At 34.2% G+C, this 18,931-nt stretch overlaps 1 protein-coding gene across 4 annotated transcripts in view; it reads right to left on the reverse strand.

The window, feature by feature from the left end:
• Nucleotides 1–1,212, reverse strand: part of LOC132191321 (pentatricopeptide repeat-containing protein At1g11710, mitochondrial) — a 28,337-nt gene extending 27,125 nt beyond the window's left edge. For 2 of the 4 annotated variants that reach the window (XM_059606276.1, XM_059606273.1), the window contains exons 1-2: nucleotides 1,036–1,212; nucleotides 411–555 (exon numbers count right to left, since the gene is read on the reverse strand). The gene's annotated coding sequence lies outside the window, so the exon portion shown is untranslated. The remainder of the gene's footprint in view (nucleotides 1–410; nucleotides 556–1,035) is intronic. The other 2 variants (XM_059606275.1, XM_059606274.1) reach the window with 2 other exon arrangements.
• Nucleotides 1,213–18,931: the final 17,719 nt, after the last annotated feature.

Below are 18,931 nucleotides of genomic sequence, written 5' to 3' on the forward strand. Positions count from 1 at the left end.
TATCTTTTAAATCAATTCATTTTTGTGCTGACTTATGTTTATATATAGTGTTTTATCTACCTTCAGAGTGGTTTAACGAATTGAATGAATGACCAAATCTATCTTATGTACGAATTGAATGAATGACCAAATCTTTCTTAATCTTTCTTATGTTTCTGTATAGTGTTCTTAAGTCTACTTTAATAATGAACGAACGTATTCAACAAACCCGCAGATATAAGACCATTCAGAGAAAAGAACACTAACTGAGAAAAGAGAAGTTCATGATAAAGATATGACCTTCCCATAAATAGTTTCAAACCAAAAGCCATATAATTTACACGTGTGACAGTGTAATATACAGATATAAGACCATTCAGAGAAAAGAACACTAACTGAGAAAAGAGAAAAGTGCATGATAAAGATATGACCTTCCCATAAATAATAAGCCAACAATCTTTGGTGCTGTTGTGTTTTGCCACTTCTTCAAGAACGTGAACCTTCGGATCTGAGGCCATTTTTCAGTCAAGTTTTACTTTAGCTAGGCCCATGTTTGGCTGCTGAGTACCACATTTTCTGCAATAAAAATGTTAATATAAGTAATTTTTTCCAAAATTATGTTTTTCCTGAATAACATAAAACCAAATACACATATAACTACGCAATCAGTTTTAAGTGAACAAACCCATCCCAGAGTCGACTCCAATTCCGGCTTGCAACTACAAAAGATTCCATTTTCCGCCGGGCAAGTGCCGGAAACAGCATGAAACCATAAACAACAAAACACCCGACAGACTAAAAGGCAGTTTGCTGCATACCCACCAACCACAAAAGACACCATTTTCCACCGGCCAAGTGCCGGAAACAGCATGAAACCATAAACAACAAAACACCCGACAGACTAAAAGGCAGTTTGCTGCATACCCACCACAGGAACTTGCACAAAAATAAGTACTTTACTCTTCTTCTAGACAATTGAACACAAGAAATTTGGTTTTGAAAAGAAAAACGAGAGGAAATTTTGGACAAATTAACAAATACCCATGAACGATTTACCTGAATAGAGTCAAGTCTAAGAAGCAAATCCATGACTTTGTGACAAAGCGCGTCAAAATCGCTCTCTCTCTCACTCCGTGTTCTTTGTGAAATACTAAGGAAAGAAGAAAGAAAGAAGAGAGAAGGATATGTTGCGAGTGACGGCAAAGAGAGAAGAAAGTGAAAGAAAAAGAAAAAACCCTACCACCGTTGGTTCGCGGAATAGGTATTCCAGTAGGAAAATGAAGAGGTATTACTAGAAATTGAAGAAATTAGAATGAAATAATTATTCTAATTCTTACCCGGGGTGGCTGCAGATAGGGTTGACAATTTTGATACGACCTGTGAGCCTGACACGAATTTAACATATATTGAGTTTGGGCTTATCAGGTTCGGTTCTTAATCAGGTCACTCGATTAAGACCCGGTTAACAATCATGTCTGGCAGGTCAACTCAGCGGGTCAACAGGGTGACCCGCCAGACCCGTTTAAAACAAAAAAAAAATCTAAAAAATCCTAAAAACTAAAGCCCCTAAGTTCCTAACCCACCCCTCCCCAACCCCCCCCAAACCCGCATTTTGGACTGGAGAGGCCTCCAGTTAATGGCCAGGATGGCCCTAGGATTCTCCTAGGGCCATCCCATAAATCTCCCTCAGTACCCACGAAACATATATATAAAAAAAGCTGAAAATATATATATATATATATATATATATATATATATATATAGTTTTATTTTTAAAATAAAAAATAATATTTTAATAGGTGGGACACGTAGCATGAGGATGGCCCTAGGAAAATCCTGCCATTAACTAGAAAAGGACTACAGAGGATCTGGATCCCCCAAACCCATGCCGCACCTCTCTCTCTCTCTCTCTTTCTCTCTAAAATTCTCTTCTCGTCTTCCGCGCCTCTCTCTCTCTCTGTACTCTCTGTCTTCGAGTCTCCGTCTCCGGTATCACGATTAACGCCTTCACGGTATGTCTCTCTCTCTTCCTCTGATTTTGTTTTTCATTTTCTGTAGTATTTTACTTTTCATTCTCTCACAGTCTTCTGTTCCGCTCATTTGTCTCACGATTCACAAATAGATCCAAAGTGGAAAAGAATAATTTATTTTGCTACCTTTAGTTTTGTCTATTTGAATCAATTACTCCGAGTTAATTTTGGAGTTCTTCTGTGCTATTTGTGAAGTATTGGTTGGTTGGGAAACAGTTGCTTTGTCTTGCCATGATTTTTTGTATCAATTAGGTTTCTCAAATCTAATTGACATTTTTATGTGAAGGCAGCATTCATCTGGGTCGTTATTTTTTCAATCTTATGATTTCCACTTTGCTTGTATGATTGAATGCTAGAATAATCTTAATAGCTTTCATAAATCTATTTTGAAATTTTTTTCTTCAACATTTCGTTTTCTTTATAACCAAATGGAGAATGTTTGGCTGCAGTGCCTAGGAGTTTTGGTTTGTGATAGAATTTTCTATGTGGTTCCCTATTTTGGCACTTAACATGGATCTTGGTAACCCAGTCATTAATCTAAAGATGAAATTCTCAAACCTTAAAATGTTTAGGGAAGTTGTTAGGGTGTATAACCTTAAGAGGGGGAAGGACATTAGATTTAAAAAAAAAAAATGAAAGCAACAGGTGCATAGCGGTATATAGAGATGCCAAATGTAAGTACCGGGTATATGCAAGAAAGATGCTTGATGAAGACTCATTTAAAGTTATATCTTTACAGGCTAAACACATTTGTGTTCATAAATACAGAAATACAACAGTCAACTCAAGTTGGATAGCCAACAAGCTAATTGAGAAGTTTAGGGTTCAGCCCGACATGCCTTTGGGTGTAATCCCATATGAAGTGAAGGATAAATTGAGTGTGGATGTAAATCCAAGCATGATGTATAGAGCTAGGAAGGCCAAAAATAAGATATATGGTAAGCTTGAGGATCAATATGGGAGTCTATGAGACTATTGTGAAACCTCGAGGCATACTAACAGTGGAAGTTGTGTGTTGATGAAAGTGGACAGACCAAACCCAAATCTGGCTCCAAAATTTTGAAGAATGTATGTTTCTCTGGCAGCCATGAAGGCTTTTTAGAGGGTTGTAGGCCTGTCATAGGGGTAGATGGGTACTTTCTAAAAGGACCATTCAAGGGCCAACTCCTTTCTGTAGTTAGGAACAATAATATGTACCCAATTGCTTTTGCGGTTGTTGAAGCTGAGACCAAAGACAGTTGGATGTGGTTCCTTGAAACCCTAGTGTCTGATCTTGGTACCCATGATAGGCATGCTAGGCCTACATTCATTTCAAATCGTTAGAAGGTAAATTTTTTGTCACACTTAAAGGATTAATTCAATTTGTTTGATTATTATACGTACTTAAGGTATTATTATTATTTTGCAGGGTCTTATGCCAGCTTTTGCAGCTGTTATGCCAGTGGCTGATCACAGGATATGTGTTAGGCATTTATATACCAACTTTATAGACATTGGGGGGCATCAAGGATTGGCACTAAAGGATCAATTATGGGCTGCAGCATCTTCATACAAGGAGTATGATTTCAATGGTCATATGGATGAGTTGAAGAAAATGAATAAAGATGCCAACAAATATTTGAACAAAATTGACCCAACTACTTGGTCTAGGGCACGGTTTAGTGACTACCTAAAGTGTGACCTGCTAGTGAACAACATCTGTGATTGTTTCAACTCATACATTCTGAAGGCTCATGACAATCCCATTTTGACTATGTTGGAGATGATAAGGAAGAAGTTGATGAGGCCATATCAAAATAAGAGGGAAGGGATAGAGAAATTGAACGGAAAGTTATGCCCTTAGATTGCTGCAAAATTGGAAGCAATTGGGTTAGATGCAATGGATTGCATTGCGCAGTATGCTGGTGATTTGATGTTTGAAATTACTTGTCCGGAAAACAAACAGTTTGTGGTAGACCTTAGTAGAAGGAGGTGTGATCGCAGGCAGTGGGAACTTACTAAAATCCCATGTCCCCATGCAATGGCTGCTATACTTTCCGATTGTGGGGAACCTGAGGATTATGTTGATGAATGTTTTACTATAGAGACTTAGAAGAATGCATATGCTCTAGTTATATACCCAATGCCTAGTGAGGAACTGTAATGACCCCGATGGGCAAGTCAATTAACTAGTAATTGATTTCATGGTTCGTCTCGTAACCCTTTCCCTCATGGGACAAGACTCAGGAATTTTAACCTCTCATAGACGAGAGACCTTGCTCTGATACCAATTGAAAAACGCTTAATGACTCCAAAACCTCAATTTATGCAGAATTAAGAGATATCAATCAATATGCAAACAATTCAAGCACCAAAAATGTGTAAAGCAATAAAGTAATCAGATACAAATATTTTGGTGACGAAGAGGAAACCTTTTAAAAAACAATCTAAAAGTAAAACCTCTTTGGGGCAGCCAAACCCAGGAAATCACTATCAAAAGATTATCCAGGCATTACAGACACTAGGAACAGTTACAACCCTTTGCAAGACCTTGACTCTGTAAGATCGACAAGCCTACAACTCGTCTCCTTGCTCACAAAATTCTTCAAAGTGATTCTCCTTTACCGGACCCTTCCGATAGACTTCTCAATCAAGTACCACGAAACTAACAATAATCCTTTAAGAGGAATAATCAGGCTCACACAGATTTTCTCTATAAGCACAGCCTCTCACGAAACCTAGGGTAGAATTTCGTACATCTCTCTCTCTCTATAAAGATGTATATAAACCCCCGACAATACCCTAGACATGACACACTAAAAATCATGTTTTGGGGTGTAAAACTTACGGGGTGTCCGGACAGGTTAATGGGCTGTTCGGTCAAGGCCTTGCGGAGTAGAAACTGAGTTTCTGGAACTGCTGTCCAAACATGGGAAAGGCCTGTCCGGACAAGGCATGCAATGGGTGAAACCTGCATTCTGGAAATGCTATCCAGCCTTGATCAACAGCTCCGATCGATGGGCGTTTGTGGTCCGATTGAGCTGAAACTTTGTAGGGATGTTCATGACACGTGAATCCTCATTGTGAACGGTGGAGATTGGATTTTAAGTATTCTATACTAGTATTTGAGCTCCATGGACAGCAGCCTCTGTATTTTGGAACCGAATTAAGCCAACAAGATACTAAAAGACTTATTTTTGGGGAAAAAAGATTTCACATGTTTTGAGAAAAAAATTTATGAGCACATTAGCATGTTTTTTGTGAGGCATGATGTTTAAACATAAGCATGTTCCTTTTGAGATTGGTGGATGATCTATTGATGAATAACTTTGGCTTGTAAGATATATATATATATATATATATATATATAATAAAAATAAAAAAACAAAAGAGAAGGAAAAAGAAAAGAAAGATCATGTTGAGTTTTTCGCTGAGTAACCGGAACTCTTGTCTCATTAAGCATTGATTGTTCGCGTCAAAAGGTATGAAGTTCAGTGTTGATTTAAGAAATGGCTAGTCTGGCTTCATAGCCTTTTTGACTTAAGTTAATAAGCTCTTAGGGATGTTCTACATCTAGTGCCTTAAAGCCACTTGGCTTGGGAGTCATTGGGCTAACACTTGTTAAATTGGTCAATTAGAAAGCTTAAGGGAGTTAGATATTGCAGAGCCTGTAAAAAAAATAAATACATATCTTGCCTTGGTTGTTTCATATGTTAGGGATTCTTACAAATTTTATAGAACTTGTCTTGAGTTTAAGCTGAAAGCTTCATGTTTATATGCTAAATTTCACTTTGCACTTTTCAAAATATATGATGTCTAATTTGTCCATTTATGAGTAATTGATTATGGATTTCATTTTGATTGTGATGATAGTGTTTGTCTGTTTAAGCTTGCTCATAAATAAGAACCATGGTTTGTGTGAAAATTCTTTTTTAATGACAACATAGTGCTTCAATGTTTGTGGGTATCATTCTTGTTAAACCCTCACGAGACTTCACTTGTCCTCTAGGGATGCCTAGGGGTTTAAAATGCTTGTTGTATATGCTAAATGCAACCATCTCTCCCGCGAAAGAGGATTTTTTTTTTTTTTTCATTTTTTTTTTTCTGTTTTGTTTTGCTAAAGGACTAGCAAAAGTTAATTTTGGGGGTGTTTGATATGTGCCAAATATTCCATATTTGGACCCTTTAATTTACTTTTGTTATTCCTTTAGTTGTGGTATTATATGATATTCTGGGTTAGTTTTGTGTCTTTAGTGTTTGTAGGTTGCTATGGGAAAACTGCGAGATTTATATGAAAATTTGCACACTTTGGAGAAACAGCTAACAGACCTGCGATCGAGCGCATACGTGCCCAGTCCAAAGCTCATCGCACCATGCATGTGTGCACCGCATAGGGGAAGTGATGCTCAAGTGCGCTCGAGCACACTAAGTGTGCAATCGGGTGCACCTGTCCGATCTGGCACCCGATCTGGCAGTAGTTTTATCCGAATTCAACTTGTAAAACCCTAGTTTTAAGTCTATAAATAGATAATTATTAGATGAGTTTAGGGAGGCTGCGAATTTCGAGATTTCAGAGGAGAAAGAAGAGAGTTTTAGGGTTTTATAGCTTTTAGATCTCAACTTTGTGATTCTATATTTGTAAGTACTCAATTTTCCATTATGAATTCAATTAATCTTGTTTTGTCTTTCAATAACATGAGAGGCTAAACCTTCAACTAAGGTTGAAGATGAAGCCTCACTTATGATTAGTACATCATTCCTTGTATGTAATGTTTCCTAATTTAATGATTTAATTGCCCTATTGTTTTACTTTAACGCAATGTAATAGAATAATTCTTGGATATCTTTTGTGATTCAAGGATACACTTGATGATTTAAGATTATTCAATACAATTGATTGGTCGATTTTCTTTGTTAAAAATTGGATTTCGCTTATGATTTATTCTCTGGATATAATTGATATTTTGAAAAAAATGGGATATTTTCTTGTGATTTACGGATACAGTTAATGATTTAATGATTTATTGGATTTCTTTTGTGATTTGAGTTATGTATGGACACATGAGATGTTTGGATTAATTCTTTGATGCATGAGTAAAACAAATCTAAGATTCACATGTGAGAACTTTGGGAAATATTATAGATCATGGAATTATGTTGCTATGAATTTGTGAGTGCAGATTCTGAAACCCTAGTGTTTCGTCATTAGATTACATTCAAATTAAATTGCTTATACTTTTGATTTTTCATTCAAATAATAATCTTTCAAAATTTGGAACTAGGTTAGGGTTCAATTAATTTAGATTTAAAATTACTTTCAAAAATACAATTCTCTGTGGGATCGACCTCGCACTTGCAATCCATTAACTAAAATTGATTCATACACTTGCGAGTTAATATAAATTGACACAACAAGCACCCTAATGAATATGATGCTCATTGGCTAACACCCCCCTCCCCCACCCAAAAAGAAAAAAAGAAAAAAAAGAAGAAGGAAACACACCACTGTGTACCTCTACACCGTGAACCTGAGCCGTGGAAGAAGGAGCAATGGGTGGTGGCTGATTCTTTGGCCACCAGTGAGCTCTGGGGAAGGCACTTGGCACCAGTTCACTCTACCGTCAGCAGCGGTTTGCCGCATACAGTGACGAGCGGTCCGTCACCGACCATCCATAAGGATTAACAGCGGCAGCTGACCAGCTGATATGGGAGGATCTGCGGGGGTGGCCAGACGTTTTGGGCCTAGCGTTTGTAAGGATGCCGCTCCAGGCAAAGAACGCTCAATCTCCACCATTGCTCGCATAAGGCTCTGCCGGAACTCTATCTCCACTATTTGCTCGCGGTGGCTCTTAGCCGGGGTCACCCATAAAGGACGACGGCAACAGCCCTACACGACCGCCTGTCGTTTGGCCGGAGCACCGGTTTCAAGTAGCCCAACCGATTTTAATAAAAATTTGGGCATAAGTGGGTTTAGAACTTGGGTCCTCAAGGTATAAAGGGTCTAAGGCTACTTTCAAGACCATTAAGCTATGCAATTTAATATTTTTTCATATTACAATTGTATTTGTCATGTTCAGTATTAAAATTATTATTTCTTTAATGCATGGACTTAAGATTAAATCTATTATTTTTATTTATATTATTTAAATATAAATTGCTCGACGCCTAAACCTGAGAATAATTAACTAAGCCACATATGTTGGTGAATTTTTATGGCACACTCCAAAATTGCAATGTCTAGGAAAGTTCTAGCTAGGAAAGTCTTAGGATTTAAGTGTGCCATTGTGCGCCCCCTCACTTACTGGGGAACTTATTCGATTATAATTTGGAAAATATTGTTTACTCACTTCCATGTTGGTTTGGTCTTTATTCTTGGGAACTTTATTTAGGCATCTATACAGTTATTAGATGTTAGTGAAGTCGTGATTATCATAATAATTTTTGGAGAGCCTCAATATCCTGATTTTATAATGATAATTGCATCAAGATTATATATGTGAATTTCATTAAAGAAAATTAACATCATGTTGTAATTAATTCATAAATTTAATTATTAATCCCTACAGGGACGTTTTTATTTTTATGACTTAATTAGAATAAGATAGTAAATTTAACATTGAAAATAAAATTTCTCTTAGGCCCACAGGTATGGAAAATTTTATTTATTAATATTAAATTTATTAGTCCTATTAATAAAGAGTAAATTTTATGCGTGATGTAACCTTTACCCACAGGGAGGTTGAAATTTACTATTAAAATTAGCATTGGTTAATTTAAATAAAGTTATTTCATAGCATTTAAGTATATTATTTTCCTTGGTCATTTTATGTATTTTTATTGCTTTAATTATTAGTATTTTATGTTTCAATAATTCCTAGTGGTAATTTTTCCTAACTGAAACGAAAATGTGCTTTTTACTTTGGGGTGTTTGGAGACTGAATTGGCGCTTCTTATGGACAAATCACCTTCTCCCACGTAATCAAGTGCGCCCATGAGATTATTAAATATGAACGGTGGGAGCGATTTAATCGCCTAAGGTTGATGTTCATGAAATCTCATGTCAGCAAAAGTTAGGGTTTAAATCCTAAATGTTTTGGGCCAAAGATTTTATAAAGGTCATTGAGGAACATTTAGTGAGTTCCAATAAGGTTTTAGCCAGCACTCTAATATAAAATTTTTAAAGCGAAACCTTTTAAAGTTTCAGAAGTGTGCCTAAGCACATTATGAAAATGAAGGATATAAAAGCTCAAATTAAGTCCCTAAAGTTGAGTTTTTGAGTCATTTTGGTCAATTTTATTTTGAATTCTCTCATCTAAATATGATATTTTTCAAATATCTTGTGGCACACATAAGGATAACTGATCAATAAAGGAACCTCTGATCATGTGTGTTCAAGAAGATGAGAAACTAAAACATGAGAATCCAGAAGTTACTTATGTTAAAGGAAAGACCTTGATAGGCAATCATGTTCAATAGTTAATGAATGAGAACAAGGTGCCAACAAAATGTTATGGCAATTAAGATACTTGTTTCTCTTACAATAAGGAAAATTATGGGCATATAAAGAATGATTGCATAAAGTATCAAAAATGACTTGAAATAAAGGTAATCTCACATATCTACTGTGTCATGAATCTATTTTATTGACTCTCTAAAAATACGGTGTGGATTGAATTTGGTTTAGCGATCCATGTTGTCAACACAATGCAGTGATTTCTAAATTGATAATACATGTTTACAATTGGAGGTTGTTGGGATCTATAGATTAATTAATTTTAAAATTCAGTTATGTTTTTTAACCTTAATTATGTTTTATATATTCCACAATTTTTAGAAATTTAGTTTCTATTTTAGTTTATTAAATTAAGTTTGAACTTTTTTTTTTTTGGGTGGAATATTAAATTGATGGTCTATTTAAAATTGATCTAGATCCCAATTTTTTGAAAATTAATCCTTGCATATAAATGTTGACATAAAGTAGAGTCTTGTGAATGAGAAAATCCTCTATGTTATGGCATTGGAGATTGGAATACATCTCTATGAAGAGTAAAAGGTTGATAAATGATAGAGTTTTTAAAACTCTTGAATTTTACTATCTTTGGTATTTATGTGGACCGCATTAAGGAAAAGCAGACCAATTATACTACTAAAGGTGCCAACAAAAGTTTTTTTTTTTCGAGATTTTTGAGATCATGTATACTGACAAGTGTAGACCTTTTCCATACTTCTTGCCTAAATGGTCAGAGATATCATATCTCTTCTAGTAATGACCACATAAGGTTTATATATCTCTATCTTCTAAATCATAAGGTTGGACCATTAAACGCTTTCAGTACCTATAAGGTAGAAGTAGAGAAACAAAACAAAAGGAAGTCAAGATTGTAAGATTTGATAGAGGCAGAGAGTATTATGATAGGTACACGAAAAAGGGGACATGAAAGATAATATTAATATTCTATTCTCCTAATAGAGTGAAGCCTTGAAAACCGCTGTGTATACATTTAACTCGATTTCATTCAAGGTTGTCCCTAAGACACCTAAATTAAGGAATGAATGGAACCAAGTTCAAATTGTTTACACATATGGGGTTGTCCTGCTAAAGTGAGGATTTATAATCCACTCCTAAGGAAATTAGATTCAAGGACAACTAGCAGAATTTAATAGGCTATGCAGTAAACTCCAAGGAGTTTAGTTTTTACTGTCCTTCATTCAATCCTAGAATTGTTGAGTCTAGAAATGCAAAATTTCTAGAGGATGCTAAACTTAGTGGGAGTGCTTATCCTCAAATGATTGAATTAGAGGAAGCACGAGAGTTGACTAAAGCTCCTTCATATGAAGGTGTTTGATTGTGCTTAGGGAAAATCAAATTGATTATCTTGAACCACAACCACTATCAGAACAGCCAACTCATGAGGAACAAGTTCAGAATGAACCTACTCAGACTTTGCCAAATGTAAAGGAAGTAGGATTAAGAAGATCCTCTAGAATAAGGTGACCAACAATCCCTAATGATTATGTTGTATACTTCCAGGAGTCTAATTTTATGTCGGGCCTAAGGACGATCTAAAAATTGTTTTCACAAAGCCATGAGTGGAGATATCTTCACATTATATTTCAATGCCATGAAGGAGGAGATGAAATCCTTGGCTAATTCAAGTCTGCGATCTTGTTGACTTACCAAAGACAGTTATAGCCATAGGCTGCAAATAGGTTTACAAAACCTAAATGGATGCTTCCGGGTAATGTTGAACGATATAAAGTTGGACTTGTAGCCAATGATCTTACTCAAAAGAAAGACATTGATTATCATGATATGAGTGGCTCATTTTGATTTAAAGCTATATCAAAATGATGTGAAAAACAATTTTCCTGAATGAATATCTTAAGGAGGAGGTTTACATAAGACAACCTAAGGGTTGTATTGATAACAGTCAGAAAGCTTGCAAATTAATCCCAATTTTTTGATTTGTGGTGGATATCAAAACCTTAACCTCTTTATTACCTTTTTAGCTTTTCAAACATTGCAACCCTGTGACAATTTTGCAATATTAATTGGAAAAATATATTTTAGAAAAAATCAACAATCCTCGTGGGATGATCTCATATTTGCCCAACTATACTACTAGTTAATTTCGTGCATTTGTGAGTTAAAACGTGCTAAATATGTGCATATTAATTTAGGTAGGTATTTGGTATAACAACGGGCATTATAGTTGAGACTTTTTTTTGTTAAAGGTCTCAAAATTGTCGATTTTATAGTTAGACCCATAAAGATCTTCTAAGTTAATTATACTACAATTCTGTTTTCTAAGAATAAACTGAGTAGAAGCAGAAATATGTATATCGACATAAAGTATCACTATGAAAGAGAACATTAAGTGACATGAAGTGTCCATTGAGCATATCAGTACTGAATTGATGATTGCGGATCCTATGACTAAAGGTTTACCGGTAAAGCTATTTAAAAGTCATGTGGAGCATATGAGGCTCATTGATTTAGTTCTTTCTTTTAGTCTATAGACATCAAATTATTGTTATAAAGTTTTTGTGCACATTTATTGTTGGAAATAATTTTAATGGTGCACAAATTCTCATTGATATAAAATAATTACAATTTGAAATTAACAATAAAATAAAAGAGATGAAAAATAGAGTATAGAAAGATCTCACAATATGCTATAGAATCATGCATGAGCGTTGTCCTTAAAGGTTGATTCGTGCCTCCCGGAGTATATAACTCGGTGCGATCAGATCCTTTTATACGTAACTTCCCAGGATTAGACTATAGTGTCTACCTTCGTTAATAACACACTTACAAATAACGAAGAGTAATAGAACAACCCTTTGATAATTTCGCCAAATAAAACGGGAAAGTAATAAGTAAAAATCCAAACAACAATAGTTTTTCTTCTTTCTCAAAAAGAATAGAAAACCAACTTTATACAAAAGGTGGCTTTTGATTGTTAAGAAGAATATGCTTTTGTATCCACGTACTAGTGAGATTTTGTTATATATATATATATATATATATATATATAAAAGTGAATGCTGGTGTTTTTTTTTCCTATAAAACATTGAAGACAATCTAATGACCAAACGGTCAAAACGTCAAAACCATAAAACATTTGTTAATGATGGTCAAAACAATTTGTTAAAGGATAACGGTCAAAAAGGGTCAAAATCAATATATTAAATTCATTTGATTTTTTCTCGTAAAACTCTTGTATTTGACTTAACAACAAATGGTAATAATCATTTAAAGAAGGCTGAAAAGGAAATCATGTTTATAACACACACATATTATAACATTTATTACCTTATTCATGGGATAAAAATAAAGTTGGATCTGAATAGCTTATGAGAAGTTTATTCATAAAGTTGGCCATATTATAGAACCGAACCGTATAAAGAATTTATATGTCATAAGGGCCACGTAGGAGAATGTAAGAAAATCCTATGAAGTATGACATTTATGCCACATTTATTTATAATTATATTTATTATAATTTTGGTTACGATATTCACGTAATTTATTCTAGCAAAAGATATTATGGAATTCAAAAGGATGTTATGAAATTTATTTTATTGAGTGATTTTGCTCATTGATAATAATTAATAACAAAGGTCCTTGACCTACCTATAGAAAGCCATGTGTATTTCATCATTTTACAAGGTACTCACTTCCAGACATAGATCAGAAGAACCTCTTTCTCTATATTTTTCTGTTGTCAGGCTCTTTAATTGTTCAAGAAATGTGTTCTTCATTACGCTTGAGCAAAGCAATAGCCGAAGGTATTTATATAATTAAATTATTTTACTGCTAATTTATATTGTTAATTAGCATTTTAATTTATTTATTGTTTATAGAGATCTCCAAGAGATTTGCCTTTGATGCTTGATAATGCCATGCTATGAACAATTTCCCTCTTCACCAATCAGGGTCCCTGGAAGGAAACCTCAAATTTCCACCAGTCATTCTTCTTCTGCAGAAGAATCGACAGCTGCAAGCTCTACATCTTAGAAAAAAAAAAATAATAATAAAAAAAGAAAAATTAACTAAATAGGTTTATTCTCTCCTTATTTAATCTAAGGTTTCTTGTTCATTACTCTAAGCATCTCTATAAATAGCGACAATTGTATTGTTTTTTTTTTTTTTGAAACATATCATACTCATTCATTGATAAAAGTTGTGAACCTAAAGCTCTTACAAACAGAGCGAAAAGCTCTGAAGTAAATCATAACCGAAGCTAAAGATACAGTCATCAACAACAGACCAAATCAACCAAAACACAGCATCCGCTAACCTATGACTAAATATCAGGTTTAAAAGTCAGATCTGCATCAAACAGACTCCATCTAATGCCTAGGTAGCACTTATTCCTCGGCCTTGGGAGCAAAACCCCCAAGCCGATACTTATTCCTCGGCCTTGAGAGCAAAACCCCCAAGCCGATACTCATCCTCCTCGACTCGAAAGCCAGGATAAAGTTCACATCCACAACCCAAGGGTTTGGACTAGTAATAACGGGCAGCAACCGGGCGCAACAAAGCAAGAGGAGAGAGCCTTATTACAAGCATAAATAAAACCATACAGGGAAATAAAGGGAACAATAAAACTAATGCAGGAAAAGAAATTACAGCAAAGAAAACCAAATACAGGGAAACTCAAAAGAAATACAAAACAGAAAAACAACAATACAGGGAAATAAACGCGAAAAACACTCAAAGCGGGTCATGGCAGCCGGAGGAGGCCGATCGCGAGCTGGCCGGAAACCACCGCGGAATGTGGCACAAAAAGCTTGGCACAGGAGGGGCACGTGAAAAGACCCGACAGCGGTGAGCAGCGAAGCAGACGCGGAGGAGATCGGCGGCACACACAAACAAACAGGGAGGGGGAGAGTTTGAGTGAAAACCCCCAAAAACAGTACCCACCGAGAGAGAACACAAGCACGATAGAACAGAAAACACCAAAGACAGAAACAAGCCTAAAACAAAAACCGGGAAGCAAAGAAGGGAGGAGGGATGCAGGCAACGGGCATCCCTCCTCTCCTGAGGCGGCGGCACTCTGAAGGGGGGCTTAGGGTTTCACAAGGCTTAGGGTTTCTCTCTTACTAATGCTCTTGATTACATTCAAACATACGCGACAATTGTATTGTAACATAGTTAATATGTTATAATCTTTTGGTAGAACTCATCATTAAAAATTCGCTTGCAAGAAGTGAAGGGTGTGCAAAAATTTATATACATATGATTAAGATTAAACCTAACTCATATAGGACACAAAAATTGTAACATAATAAACACTTCATTATATTTAAGATATAATCCTAATGGTCAATGTCAATCTCTTTCTCTCTAAGCGTTCGCTTTTTTTTTTTTTTTTTTTTTTTTTAAATATAATACAATTAATGAACCATGAAAAAGTGAATTATGCAGGGCATGTGAAACAATGTAGTGGGCAAACAAAAGGCTAGGACCAAAGGGAGAGTGAAATGAATGGACCCTCTGAACAAGTTAGTTTTTTTTTTTTTTTTCTAATACAAGTTAGTTAAAATGTCTAATTGAAAATTGTAGGACCAAGGATATTAAAAATCTGAAAAGATTGGACAAAGTTTTCAAACACCTCACTCTATCAGAAGAAAAAAAAAGGTTGCCGGGTAGTACTGGTCCATGTGCTCAGCTGAATTATTGAGTTACATATATAGGGTGGCATGTCAAAATCTTTGGAGGAGATGGAAAGTCTCCAAACAAATTTAAAAGCACTTGGACCCCATTCTAAAGGTTTTTGTGATGAATTTATTTACCAGTCTCTTTGGCAAATCATTCTATTTTTTGTTTTTCTCAAATAGTAAGAAGATTTGATTGATCCGATATAAACGTGAAATGTGTTTCGAATTTGGGTTAAATGCTCTTTTGCCCCTTAGGGTTTCAACAACTTTTTTTTAATAATGCAATATTCATTAATGCAGTAAATGTGAGTTTGAGATTGCGATTTTGTAAGAATAATTCAAATTTTTAAAAGATATCGCAAAACGTAAGGTGTTTGGCATTGTGATTTAAAAAGCACTTAATTTAAAATAGGAAAAAAAAAATCTGCTATTTCAATAAGTAGGCTAGAGAGTGCTTATTTGAAAAAGTACAAATTTAAACCAAAGTCACGATTTCGCATAACAAATATTTGATAAAAAATAATTTTTAACATGTTTTACCAAACATCTTTACGATTTTAAAAAACAGTCACTTTAAAAACGTAATTTTTAAAATCATAATTATTAAAATCACAATTTCAAACCTAAGTATAGTTGGAGATAATTCATAATAGAGAGTAGTTTAGCTTTTGGGGCTGAGCATCAGTTGGGTTGGCTGCCAACACTTCTGTTGCGCATTGGGCTGCCGATAGTGACCTCTCTGTACCATATAGGCCTGCGCTAAAAAGACCAATAGATAACAATTTCTGAGTCCGTAAGCCATGCCAGAAAACGTCGATACATACTAAACTTTTATTATACTCTCATCCCACTGAGTACAATCGGCAGTCATATCAATCAGTGAAATGAGAGTTGAGTATTTATAATTAATTCTTGAAACTCTCAAAATTCTTTCTTGTCAATTGAATCCCAAACAACCTCATTATAAAAATTGAAAGTTTCTATCTATGATTGTAATTAAGTTGAGTTGAATTGAGTATTAAATGTTTAAGTTTGATTTTTTTTTTTTTTAAATGAGTTGTGCTTGAACTCATCATTAGGGGTGCAAAGGCGGGCGGTTAAAAACCGCCTGCTAACCGCTATAACCGCCAACCGCCTAACCGCCTAACCGTCTAACCGCATTAACCGCTAACCGCCTAACCGCTATAACCGCCTAGCGGTTAGCGGTTATTGGGTCTACTAACCGTAACCGCTAACCGCCTTTTTATATAATATTTTTTTATAATTATAGTTATAAAAATATTTATAAATATAATATAATCACTTGATCATTAAATCATAATTTTTTTTAAAAATAATTAAATCACAATTTGAGTATTAATATATTATCACTATAATTTATATGATTATATCATATGAGATTGATCATTAAATCATTTAATTATATAATAACAAATTATACATATATAATATGACATAACTCATAAGTATACCAATTCATACTAATACAACAATTAAATATCTAGAAACTTATTTCCAATGTATATTATAAACTTATAAGTCTATATATGTTATAAGTCTATATAAGTCTACATATGTATATAAATAATATAAATGTAAATATCAATACTTAATCATATGATTCAATGACAATTCAAATACTTTATTCAAGACTTCAAGTGAATCATATTATTAATGTACAATGATGATATGATTCGTATAATATCAAATTAAGTAATTGACATTGAATTAAACAATGACCAATGTGTTACTTATAAACACTATTTAAGTATTAATGTATTATCATTATAATTTTAGTAATTTATATATTATCACTATAATTGATATGATTATATCACATGATGATTTGATCATTAAATCATATGATTATATAATAATAAATAATACATATATAATATGACATAACTCATAAGTCATAAGTCTACAAATTAATCATATGATTCATGTACAATGATAATCACAATTGATTCAATTGAATTAAACAATATATTACTTATAACTACAAGTCTACAATTTAATTAAAGCATTATTAGATACTTTAGGAATTTAGGATTTAGGAGTTTGAACATTACCATTTACCATTAGATATTAAGTTAAATTCAAAGAAAAAAGATTATAAGTAAATATGATAAGAATTTAAATAATTAATCGGTTATGATTTAATATTTAAATAAATTTTTTTAAAGTACAAGTAAATGTAAATTTTGGGTCAAATATTTTTGATTTTTCAATATGGGCTCTTTTTATAGCAATTGGGCCCAAGAAGATATTAAAAATACAAGAAAAAAAAGTGAGGGTAAAAAAAAGCCCAAAAAGCCCTAAAGAAAGCCCAAAAAAAGCCTAATTTTAAAAAAGCGGTTAGCGGGCGGTTATCTATTTCGCTAACCGCTAACCGGCGGTTAACCGCTAACCGTTAACCGCTAGGCGGTTAGTGGTTGCGGTTAGTAAAATCAACTAACCGCTAAGGCGGTTACGGTTAGCGGTTATTGCCACTAACCGCTAACCGTAACCGCCTTTGCACCCCTACTCATCATGGAACTAATTCATAAGCATATTAGAGAGCCGCGTCTTAATGTGAGTTTAGATGAGTTACTGAGGGCTTGTTTGAGATTGCGTTTGAGGGGCCTAAAAGTGTGTTTAACACTCAAAAAGTCCGTTTGAAGAAAAAAAGTATTCATTTGGTAACAAAATGAAAAGCGCTTTTAAGGATTTAAAAAGCCTAAAAATAACCAAATCGCACTTTTGGCAAAAATTTAAAAATGAAGCTTTTGCCAAAAAACGTTTTTCGACTTAAAAACTCTATTTGTCAAATGCAATCCCAAATAGGCTATGAGAACTCTGTCATCAAGAAATTGATGGTTTAAAAGATTTACAAAATGTGCCGTCAATGAGACGTCATGACGTAAGGACTTGCAGAGCTCCGTCAACATTTCTTGATGCCTTAAAATATACTATTGAGAGACAATAAACTTGAGAGGCGTTCTAATGGGTCAATAATGCATCCTGATGCCTCTACCTGATTTGCATGAGTTTGAAGGTTTCAACATGCAATTTTTAAGGTTTTTCAACCTTAATCTTTATAAGAATAATCAAGCACTATTTTTGGGAGCTGAAGCCATTAGAGCCATCCTAATATTGAGTGCTTCACCTCATTGTTCCATTGTATGCCAAGAGATATCTTTGTTGTGAACTTCCGTTGATTAATCTCTTGTAATAGATTTGTTCAAAACCACATGTTTCGCCATTATCAAACTGATATCTAATCAGAGTTCCAATTAAGGAGATAAGATAGACTAATTGTCCAAGGATTTTGGGAGAACTATTGTAGTAATGTGCAAGTGAGTCGCTTGTTCAGTACAATAAAGGGTTATCTATAAAGGTTTTGTGAGTATGATCTTAGAGTAGTGATGCACGCCAGGCATAAATTTTTTTTTTTTTTTTTTTTTTTTTTTTAAAAAAAAAAATTAAAATAATAAAATAATAATAAAAACAAATTTTATGCCTGGCGTGCATCACTGTTGATGCACGCCAAGCATAACTTCTATCACTACTCATGATCTTATTATAAACTTCTCATTCTTCTATAGTAAAACTAGTTTCCTTGATTTAGCTGCCCTGAAATATTTTACTTTGCAAGAGTTCTTAAAATAGTTTCATTTTGTCAACAAAAATTGTTGTGTTGACGTGTGATTGCATATTATCATTGTGGTGGTTTGATATTTGATGTTGCAGAAATTTTAATTTAATATTTATTGTTGTACATTGCCTATTCACCC

This window comes from Corylus avellana, chromosome ca9 (genome assembly GCF_901000735.1).
Source record: "Corylus avellana chromosome ca9, CavTom2PMs-1.0".
Taxonomy (NCBI): domain Eukaryota; kingdom Viridiplantae; phylum Streptophyta; class Magnoliopsida; order Fagales; family Betulaceae; genus Corylus; species Corylus avellana.